We start from the raw sequence: 11,909 nt of genomic DNA, 5'->3' as shown, positions 1-11,909 counted from the left end.
AGGCGGATCATGAGGTTAGGAGTTCGAGACCAGCCTGACCAACATGGTGAAACCCCATCTCTACTAAAAATACAAAAATTAGCCAGGCATGGTGGCACATGCCTGTAATCCCAGCTACTCAGAAGGCTGAGGCAGGACAATCTCTTGAACCCGGGAGGCAGAGGTTGCAGTGAGCTGAGATTGCGCCATTGCACTCCAGCCTGGGCAACAAGAGCAAAACTCTGTCTTAAAATAAAAAAAAAAAGCCAGGCAGGGTGGCTCATGCCTGTAATCCCAGCACGTTGGGAGGCCGAGACAGGTGGATCACAAGGTCAGGAGATCGAGACCATCTTGGCTAACATGGTGAAACCCCGTCTCTACTAAAAATACAAAAAATTAGCTGGCCGTGGTGGTGGGCGCCTGTAATCCCAGCTACTTGGGAGGCCGAGGCAGGAGAATGGCGTGAACCTGGGACGTGGAGCTGGCAGTGAGCCGAGATCGCGCCACTGCACTCCAGCCTGGGTGACAGAGCAAGACTCTGTCTCAAAAAAAAAAAAAAAAAAAGAGGCAAAACTAATAGTATAATTTATAAGAAAGGAAGATTAACGAATTGGCTGTGACACTTGGTACATTACCACAAATTTTAAAACATGAAGTGAAGATTTTACCAGAAAACAGCAGAACACCAGTACTGCCTGTGATACAGATGATAAACTGGATTTTTTTTTTTTTTTTTTTTTTTTTTTTTTTTTTTTTTGGAGATGGAGTCTTGCTCTGTCGCCCAGGTTGGAATGCACTATTGCGGTCTCGGCTCACTGAAACCTCCACCTCCCAGGTTCAAGAGATTCTCCTGCTTTAAGTTCCAAGTAGCTGGGACTATAGGCGCGTGCCACCACACCCAGCTAATTTTTGTAGTTTTAGTAGAGACGGGGGTTTCACGATGTTGCCAGGCTGGTCTCAAACTCCTGACCTCATGTGATCTGCCCACCTCAACCTCCCAAAGTCCCCGGATTACAGTCATGAGCCACCACACCTGGCCTTAAATTTTTTATAGGCAGAGTGCGGTAGCTCACGCCTGTAATCCCAGCACTTTGGGAGGCCGAGGCGGGTGAATCACCTGAGGTCAGGAGTTTAAGACCAGCCTGACCAACATGGCAAAACCCTGTCTCTACTAAAAATACAAAAATTAGCTGGGCGTGGTGGTGCGCACCTGTAATCCCAGCTACTTGGAAGGCTGAGGCAGGAGAATCGCTTGAACCTGGGAGATGGAGTTTGCAGTAAGCCGAGATGACACAGACTCCGTGTCAAAAGAAAAAAAAACAAAAACAAAAACAGGAACAGAAAACAAAACAAAACATATACAAAAGAAATAAAATACATTTAGGCCAGATGCTGTTACCTGCTGAAGCCCTCTCTGTTCAAAATGGAGATGAGGAAACCTTGGAGATGTGTTAAAGATATAATAGCCAGCTGGGCGCCGTGGCTCATGCCTGTAATCCCAGCACTTTGGAAGGTTGAGGTGGGTGGATCACGTGAGGTCGGGAGTTCAAGACCAGCCTGACCAACATGGAGAAACCCCATCTCTACTAAAAATACAAAAAAAAAAAAAAAAAAAAAAAAAAAAAAATTAGCCGGGCATGGTGACGCATGCCTGTAATCCCAGCTACTCGGGAGGCTGAGGCAGAAGAATCGCTTGAACCCGGGAGGCAGAGGTTGCGGTGGCCGAGATCACGCCATTGCACTCCAGCCTGGGCAATAAAAGCAAAACTCTGTCTGAAAAAATAAACAAACAAACAAATAAATAAATATATAAAAAGATATAATAGCCAATGAGGTAGTGTGTGCTTGTAGTCCCAGCTACTTGGAAGGCTGAGGCAGGGACATCCCTTGAGGCCAGGAGTTCGAGGCTACAGTGAGCTCTGATGGCACTACTGCACTCCAGCCTGGACAACATAGTGAGACCGTGTTTCAAAAATAAATAAGCAGGGTGCAGTAACTCACACCTGTAATCTCAGCACTTTGGGAGGCTGGGGTGGGTGGATCACTTGAGGCCAGGAATTTGAGACCAGGCTGACCACGAAGGTAAAACCCCCATCTCTACTAAAAATACAAGAAAAAATTAGCCAGGTGTGGTGGTACGTCCCTGTAGTCCTAGCTACTCAGGAGGCTGAAGCAGGAGAAATGCTTGAACCCGGGAGGTGGATGCTTCACTGAGCTGAAATCGTGCCAATGCAATCCAGCCTGGGTGACAGAGTGAGACTCTGTCTTAAAAACAAACAAAAACAAAAACAAAATGCTGGAGTCATGCTGAGCATAGGGAATGTGAAGGCCCTGGATTGAGACAGGCTGAGGGAAGGACAACTGTGCCCTCTCCTCCTTCTATTCAGCCCATGGGTTCTATGTTCTTAGAGAGTGGAGGGCAGAAACCCCTGCATTATTTAAAGCATTATTCTTTCTGTCTGTCTCATTTCTGTCTCTTTCTTTCTCTGTCTCTCTCACATTCAAACATGCATGGTTGGATTTACCAAGTTAAATACAGGTATATTATGACTCTAGTGTTTGTAGCTTGTCAAAGCATCCCCTCATGATTTGTTTCTTCCTGTGGCTTCTACAAAAAAAAAAAAAGAAAGAATGAAAGAAGAAAGAAAGAAAGGAAGGAAGGAAGGAAAGAACCCAGAGAGCTGGGCATGGTGGCTTATACCCGTAATCCCAGCACTTTGGGAGGCCAGAGCGGGCAGATCGCCTGAGGTCGGGAGTTCAAGACCAGCCTGACCAACATGTAGAAACCCTGTCTCTACTAAAAATGCAAAATTAGCCAGGCATGGTGGCACATGCCTGTAATCCCAGCTACTTGGGAGGCTGAGGCAGGAGAATTGCTTGAACCCGGGAGGTGGAGGTTGCGGTGAGCCGAGATCGTACCGTTGCACTCCAGCCTGGGCAATAAAAGCTAAACTCTATCTCAAAAAAAAAAAAAAAGTAAAAAATTAGCCAGGCGCAGTGGTGTGTGCCTTTAGTCCTAGCCACTAAGGAGGCTGAGGCTGAGGTGGGGGGATAGTTTTAGCCCAGAAGTTTGAGGCTACTGTGAGCTATGATTGTGCCACTGTACTCCAGCCTGGGCAACGGAATGAGACCATATTTTTAAGAAAAGCAATGCATAATGAGATACTACTTCATATCCACTAGGATGACTAATACTCAAAAAGAGAATAATAAGTGGTGAGGATATGGAGAAACAGAAACTCTCCCACATTGCCGGTAGGAAAGTAAAATGGGGCCTGCCACTTTGGAAAGCAGTTGGAAAGTTTAATAAAAATGTAAAGATAAATTGATCCAGCAATCTTATTCCTAGGTATCTCTGACTGAGAGGAATGAAAGCATATGTTTACACAAAGTAACATAAACACGCCTCCTGAGTAGCTGGGATTACTGGCGCTTGCCACCACACCCGGCTAATTTTTGTATTTTTAGTAGAGATGGGGTTTCATCGTGTTGGCCAGGCTGGTCTCGAACTCCTGACCTGAGGTGTGATCCACCTGCCTCAATCTCCGAAAGTGCTGGGATTACAGGTGTGACCCACCTTGACCAGCCTAAATTCAACTATTTGAATTATATATATATATGGTATATATATAAACATATATATAATATATAAAATAAAATTCAATTATATATATTTTAATTAAACCATTTTTTTTGTTCTGATGGGGTCTCACTATGATGCTCAGGCAGGTCTCAAACTCCTGGGCTCAGGATATCCTCCTGCCTCAGCTTCCCAAAGTGCAGGAAGGTGTGAGCCACCATGCCTAGCCAATGGTTGAATGGTGTATTTGTGTGTACATACGTACATACACATACACATATTTTATTTATTTATTTATTTATTTATTTATTTATTTTTGAGAGATGGAGTCTTGCTCTGTCGCCCAGGCTGGAGTGCAGTGGCGCGATCTTGGCTCACTGCAAGCTCCACCTCCCAGGTTCACGCCATTCTCCTGCCTCAGCCTCCCGAGTAGCTAGGACTACAGGTGCACGATGCCACGCCCAGCTAATTTTTTGTACTTTTAGTAGAGACGGGGTTTCACCATATTAGCCAGGAGGGTCTCAATCTCCTGACCTCGTGATCTGCCCACCTCGTCCTCCCAAAATGCTGGGATTACAGGTGTGAGCCACCGCTCCCGGCCACATATACATATTTTAAAGAGTGATCTTCATCAGAAATTCTAGATGAAAAAAATAAAAGTAAATATAATTTTTTAAAAAAGGAATAAGGAAATGTTTTCCCAAATGCCTCTGACAAATTACCCCTTGTGATTTATTGGCCCAAGGTGTGGCATGGGGACTGGCTTGCACTGACCGGCTTCATCCTGGGTTCTGGAAGGGAGCAGCTGGTCATGGAAGCTGGGGCTAGCATCAGTGCCCGTGAAGCATGTGGGCTGTGGGTAGGGACCATTACCTAATCAAAAATCAGGGGATTGCAAGAAGGTGAAAGCGGATACTAGGTGGACAACTACTAAGGTGTCAATTACACCCAAGACTGGCCACTAGATACAGACCCCTCGCCCTGCATTCTCCAGCCCGTTATCCACATCCTGTCTCCTACTTCTCTGCCCACTATGGCAAAGGGAGGCAGAGTGGGGGTGGGAAGAGTCACTGCCTAAAACATGGCTTTCCTGCAGGGTGACCAGCTGTCCTGGGACTGAGTGGTTTCCTGGGACATGGGACTGAAGGTGCCAAAACGGGGGAAGTTCCAGGTGAACTGGGAAGGGTTGGTGACCTGGTCACCTCACCAAACAGAAATAAAGAAGCACTCCTAATGAACTGTGGATCCTGTCATCAAGCACCAATGGCTGCTGATACCACAAAGAGACAATTGGTGATTGTGCGTCTGTGAGGAAAGCACGCTCAACACCATTTTTGAAATATTTTTTGGCAAAAAGATTGAACATAAATACAAACAAGTCTGTAGATCCAAGTAGCAATTCATAGGAAATACTGACTGTGGAGTGTTTAAAATGGAAACTTACTGGGCGCAGTGGCTCACGCCTGTAATCCCAGCACTTTGGGAGCCCGAGGTGGGTGGATCACCTGAGGTCAGGAGTTCGAGACCAGCCTGGCCAACATGGGAAACCTCGTCTCTACTAAAAATATAAAAATTAGCCGGGCGTGGTGGCAGGCACCTGTACTCTCAGTTACTTGGGAAGCTGAGGCAGGAGACTCGCTTGAACCCGGGAGGCGGAGATTGCAGTGAGCCAAGATCGCGCCACTGCACTCCAGCCTGAGCGACAAGAGTGAAACTCTGTCTCAAAAAAAAGAAAAGAAAAGAAATATTAGCTACTTCAGAGGTTTGTTGTGAGCATTGAAAAAGGCAGTGATTTGTTGGGTGTGGTGGCTCATGTCGGTAATCCTAGCACTTCGGGAGGCTGAAGTGGGTGGACTGCTTGAGGCCAGGACTTGGAGACCAGCCTGGGCAACATAGCAAGACACTGTCTCTACAAAAAAATTGAAAATTAGCTGGGTGTGGTGCCTGCCGCATGCCTGTAATCCCAGCTTCTTGTAGGGGAGGGGGCTGAGATGGGAGGATTGCTTGAGCCCAGGAGGTCGAGGCTGCTGTGAGCCATGATGCTGTGATCGGGCCACTCTACTCCAGCCTGGGCAACAGAGCTAGACCCTGTCTCAAAAAAAGAAAAAGAGAGAGAAAGGAAGCAAGGAAGGAAAAAAGACAGTGACTGTCAAAGGCTTTGGTAAGGGCTTAGTAAATGTCAGCCACAGTAGTAATGACAGCAATACTTGCTAAGCCTTTTCTATTTTATTACTGTGCACGTCGGTGATCTCATGCAATCAACTCAGGAACCTTGCAAAATAGGTATCATCATCTCCATTTAAAAGCAAGAAACTGAGGCTTAGCAAGGTGAAGTTGTGTGACCAGCGCTACATAGCTGGTAGGAGGCAAAGCAGATTCCCACCAGGCTCATGTGACTCCAGGTTCCTCCTGAGATGTTAGCCTCAGTGAAGTTTTTAGCCCAGATCTTCATCTCCTCTTGCCAGGATTTCTGCTATTCAAATGCAGCCACAGGAATCCGAGAAGAACCCGGATAACTAAATAAGCAGCAGCTTATTCAGGCGGAGAAAATATACAGCAGCCCTAAGAATGCAGCTTATCTTGCTTTGGGCTTACTTTTGAGTGAGAGGCTCTTTTAGCCAAGCCCTGGCCAGTCTCCTCACTTGAGCCCTGGCTCACCTGAGCCAGCCTCTCAGAGCCTTATGGAGCTGGCTGGACAGCATTGGAAGTAAAGGGCAGCCTTGCTCCCTCTTCTTTAACACTGTTTAGGATTTCTGTGTAGTTACCCAGAGCGACATTGGGTGTCACCTCTGAGTCACTTGAAGCCAGTTTCCCCCAGAGGTTGATGAATGTGGCCTTTCCCCAGAGATTCTGGTTGTCTAAGATCTATCTGCTTTGGAGATACAGTATATTCATTGCCAACACTTGTGCCCCCGACTTAACAGGAATATCTGGTTCTCATTTGTCCTCAAAGAAGAGTGTTCTCTGCAACCACATAAGCCTTGAATTTGTTTTTTAATTATTATTTTTTATTTTTATTTTTTCCCGAGATGGAGTCTCGCTCTGTCACCCAGGCTGCAGTGCAATGGCACAATCTTGGCTCATTGTAGCCACCTCCCGGGTTCAAGGGATTCTCCTGCCTCAGCCTACTGAGTAGGTGGGATTACAGACACCTGCCACCACCCCTGGCTAATTTTTATATTTTTAGTAGTAGTGATAGGGTTTCGTCCTGTTGGCTGGGCTTGTCTTGAACTCCTGACCTCAGGTGATCTGCCCACCTCAGCCTCCCAAGGTGCTGGGATTACAGGCATGAGCCACCGTGCCCAGCCTAATTAATTTTTTTCTAAGAGATAGGGTCTCTTAGACTGGTCTCGAACTCATGGGCTCAAGCAATCCTCTTGCTGCAGCCCCCCAAAATGCTGAGGTTATAGGCCTGAACCACCATGCCCGCTAAGCCTTGAATTTGAAGATGGGCTTCATGCCTGATGACTTTGCAAATGACTTCTCTTCTGAGGAAAGGAGGATGCTAACATAAGGACGAGAGAGAGTTTATGCAAAGTCCCTACCAACTCAGAGCCCTTTTCTCCCAGTGTTCTTTGCACTCTGCCCACACATCTGTTTCCAAGCCTGGCTGTGAATAACAGTGAACAACTTGGGGGCCAGGACTCTTTTCTACCGCTCCCTCCCTCCTCTCATCCTTCCTTCCTTCTCCCTTCCAGCCCATAAATATTTACCAAGTAGATATCATGTGTCAGACACTGAGAACATAACAGAGAACAAAACAAAAGTTCTCTTTCTTCGTGGAATTTACATTCAAACTTCTTATTTCTCTGTATGTTCTCAGCATCTAACTGAGAAGGTGCTGAGAACATACAGAGAAATAAGACATTGGATGGCTTGGCTAACACTTCTTTCTAGTTTTTCCTATGCATTTACTAACATATATACATGATTTTTTTGCATGTAAAATATGTTTTATTGTTCTTTAAAAGGATTCAGGGTTTAGTTTTAAATCAGGCTGCACACCTTTCAAATCAATTTGACATCTCTCTCACTATGTCAAACTGGCTTCAGTTAGCAATACCTCATTAAATCTAAAAGAAAAAAATTCTTTTAAGAAAATTCAGTTTTGAGAAAAATTAACATTACTCGGCCGGGCGCAGTGGCTCATGCCTGTAATCCCAGCACTTTGAGAGGCCGAGGCGGGTGGATCACAAGTTCAGGAGATCAAGACCATCCTGGCTAATACGGTGAAACCCCGTCTCTACTAAAAAAAAAAAAAAAAAAAAAATTAGCCACGGATAGTGGCGGGCACCTTTAGTCCCAGCTACTCGGGAGGCTGAGGCAGGAGAATGGTGTGAACCTGGGAAGCGGAGCTTGCAGTGAGCCGAAATCACGCCACTGCACTCCAGCCTGGGCGACAGACAAGACTGTCTCAAAAAAAAAAAAAGAAAAAAAGAAAAATTAACATTACTCAGAATTCAAAACAAAGTGAGGGCTAATATTTCATGGTTCTTTATACATCCTTCTCCTCAATACAGAACCAGGAATGTAGCAGGCACTGGCACTGATACAGATGGACACTGCACATACACATACACACACACACACACACACACACACACACACACACCCAGCCCCCAAACAACAAAATTCAGAGTATGTCAAAGGGAAAAGGTTTCTTATGGTATTGATAGAAACCCCTGGAGTAGGCCAGGTGCGGTGGCTCACGCCTGTAATCCCAGCACTTTGGGAGGCCGAGGCAGGCGGATGATGAGGTCAGGAGATCAAGACCATCCTGGCTAACAGGGTGAAACCCCGTCTCTACTAAAAAATACAAAGAGGCTGGGCGTGGTGGCTCACGCCTGTAATCCCAGCACTTTGGGAGGCCGATGTGGGCGGAACACAAGGTCAGGAGATCGAGACCATCCTGATTAACACGGCGAAACCCCGTCTCTACTAAAAATACGAAAAATTAGCCGGGCGTAGTGGCGGGCGCCTGTAGTCCCAGCTACTTGGGAGGCTGAGGCAGGAGAATGGCGTGAACCCAGGAGGCGGAGCTTGCAGTGAGCCAAGCCATTGCACTCCAGCCTGGGCGACAGAGTGAGACTCTGCCTCAAAAAAAAAAAAAAAAGCAAAGAAAAAAATTAGCTGGGTGTGGTGGCGGGAGTCTGTAGTCCCAGCTACTCGGGAGGCTAAGGCAGGAGAATGGTGTGAACTGGGGAGGTGGAGCTTGAAGTGAGCAGAGATCGCGCCACTGCACTCCAGCCTGGATGACAGAGCAAGACTCCATCTCAAAAATAAAAAATAAAAATAAATAAAAAAAGAAACCCCTGGAGTCAACAGTCTATCTTAGCAGGTATGCCGTTTTGATCTTGAATCTATATGAAAGAATCTGTTGTCATGTACATGATATTTACATTTCAAATGGAAATAGGACCCACCTTAACAATATTCGATGACTAACCCCTACACCCGAAACTTAATAGTGTACTACGGCCATCTTTCTTTCTTTTTCTTTTCTTTTTTTTTTTTTTTTTTGAGACAGAGTCTTGCTCTGTCACCCAGGCTGAAGTGCAGTGGCACAATCTCGGCTCACTGCAACCTCTGCCTCCAGGGTTCAAGCGATTCTCCTTCCTCAGCCTCCTGAGTAGTTGGGACTACAGGCACGTGCCACCATGCCTGGCTAATTTTTGCATTTTTTAGTAGAGATAGGGTTTTGCCATCAGCCAAGGTGGTCGTTATGCCCGCTGAGTATGTGCACTGTGCCAGGCATGTACATGCTCTCAGCAGACCTCAGAGCCCTCGAAGGAGATACTCTTCTCATCTCACAGAAGGGGAAACAGGCCCAGAGAGGTTAGGTAACTTGGCCACAGGCCCACAGCTGGTAAGTAGTGGAGACAGATTTGAACTCAAATCCCACACTCCTAACAGTTATGTCACATCCCTTATGGGAACAAAAGTAGCTATAAAACACTCTACAAATAAGGCACATTACTAACGCATGGTCGTGAATAACTACTACGTATTAACACAAAAACAAAAAAAGTAGACCAGGCACAGTGGTTGATGCTTGTAATCCCAGTGTTTTGGTAGACCAAGGCAGGATGATTGCTTGAAGCCAGAAAATCGAGACCAGCCTGGGCAACATAGTGAAACCCCCATCTCTCCAAAAAAATTAAATTAGCCAGGCATGGTGGCCCGTGCCTGCAGTCTCAGTTACTCGGGAGGGTGAGGTGGGATCGCCTGAACCCAGGATTTCAAGGCTGCCATAAAGATCACGCCACTGCACTCCAGCCTGGGCTACAGAGCAAGATCTGTGTGTAGGGAAAATCTCTCTCAAATTGTGTTTTTCCTCTACTCTTGTTGCCAGAAAAGAGGGTCCCAGTCCAGACCCCAAGACAGGGTTCCAAGAGAGGGTTCTTGGATCTCACGCAGGAAGGAATTCAAGGTGAGCCACAGAGCACAGTGAGAAAAGCAAGCTGATTAGAAAGGACTCCATCACAGAGCAGGCGTGCTCAGAGAGCAGGAGGAAGAACTCACCGTCTTTGGTTAGTGTCTCTGCTTATAAGAAACTACAGGCCAGGCTCAGTGGCTCACGCCTGTAATCCCAGCACTCTGGGAAGCCGAGGAGGGTGGATCACCTGAGGTCAGGAGTTTGAGACCAGCCTGGCCAACATGGTAAAATCCCGTTTCTACTAAAAATACAAAAATTAGCCAGGTGTGGTGGCACGCACCTGTAATCCCAGCTACTCAGGAGGCTGAGACAGGAGAATCACTTGAACTCAGGAGGCGGAGGTTGCAGTGAGCCCAGATCACACCATTGTACTCCAGCCTGGGCAACAGAGTGAGACTTTGTCTCAAAAAAAAAAAAAAAAAAAAAAAATGAGAGCGAGAGAAACTACAAGGAGCAGTAAATAAACCTGGAACGTGCAGATATGTGCTCACTAAAGGTCAGAGCTATTGGTGCCATCGGTGACCGTGCATCCTCTGTCTTAGCCTGCTTACTGACACTATCTTAGTAAAGTGGGCTGCATTCTCAGGACGTGTGGACATTCTACGGGCCTTCTGGGAGAAGTCCTGTATGGCCATAAACATTTTGTAATCATAATTGGTGGCCAGCTTAAGATGTGGCTATTTTAGACTGGGTGTGGGGGCTCATGCCTGTAGTCCCAGCACTTTGGGAGGCTGAGGCAGGAAGATTGCTTGAGCTGTTTGAGACCAGCCTGGGCAACATGGTGAAACCCCATCTCTACAAAAACTACAAAAATTAGCCGGATGTGGTGGTGCATGCCTGTAGTCCCAGTTACTCGAGGGGCTGAGGTGGGAGGATTATTTGAGCCAGTATCACGCTACTGCACTCTGGTCTGGGTGACAGAAGGAGACCCTGTCTCAAAAAGAAAAAAATGTGGCTATTTTCAGACAGCATGAACCTTACAGATGCCTTGTGAGTGCTTAGCTACACATTTTAAGATGGAGTCACTCTGGTTGTTTTATTAAACCAGAGGCCTGGTAAGCAGAGGTCCCTAACACTCTCACACCAAAACCACAATCATGAACACAGAAGACTCCTGTGACCAACAGTTGTGGGGGTTTTTCCCACACACACTAAGCACTGGACACCAGCAGGGTATCCTCAACTCAATTCCAACACTATCTGCCCAGCGCCAACCTCAGGTCCCACAGGTGGGGGCTCACAGGACTGCCTCCCCATTCCCCATTCGCAAGTTTGGGCTCCGGAACGTCTGACTGACTGGCTTCAGGTTGGCATTCCCATGACTCTCCTCTTTGGGGTCAATTAATTTGTTAGAGCGACGCACAGAACTCAGAGAAACACCTTCACTGGTTTATTATAAAGGATGTTACAAAGGATCCAGATGAAGCAATGTGCAGGTTGAGGTGCTGGGGAGGGGCCTGGAGCTCCCATTCATCCCTGTGGTGTCACCCTCTGGGGACACACACGAGTTGAACTAACCCTGTCTCCAAACCGTCCTGTAGGGTTTTGTCAGCATTCCTTTCCCAGGGAACAGGTGGGGCCCTCTCTGGGGAGGGTCTTAAGACTCCCAATCAGAAAGGCCTGGGGAAGATTGGAGTCCTGCTTTGGGGCACGTGAAAGGAGAAGACAGATTGTTTCCCAGGTCTAACACACCCAAAAGACACAAGGGCCTTCCCCATCACAACACAACACCCTGTCTGGGGTGGGGAGTGATGGGAATAAAAGGTAGACAGACGCTGGGCGTGGTGGCTCACGCCTGTAATCTCAGCATTTTGGGAGGCTGAGGCAGGTGGATCACAAGCTCAGGGGTTCGAGACTAGCCTAGCCAACGTGGTGAAACCCCGTCTCTACTAAATATACAAAAAAATAGCCGGG

This window comes from Pan troglodytes, chromosome 18 (assembly GCF_028858775.2).
Source record: "Pan troglodytes isolate AG18354 chromosome 18, NHGRI_mPanTro3-v2.0_pri, whole genome shotgun sequence".
Classification (NCBI taxonomy): domain Eukaryota; kingdom Metazoa; phylum Chordata; class Mammalia; order Primates; family Hominidae; genus Pan; species Pan troglodytes.
Note: the sequence above shows the minus strand (reverse complement) of the source record.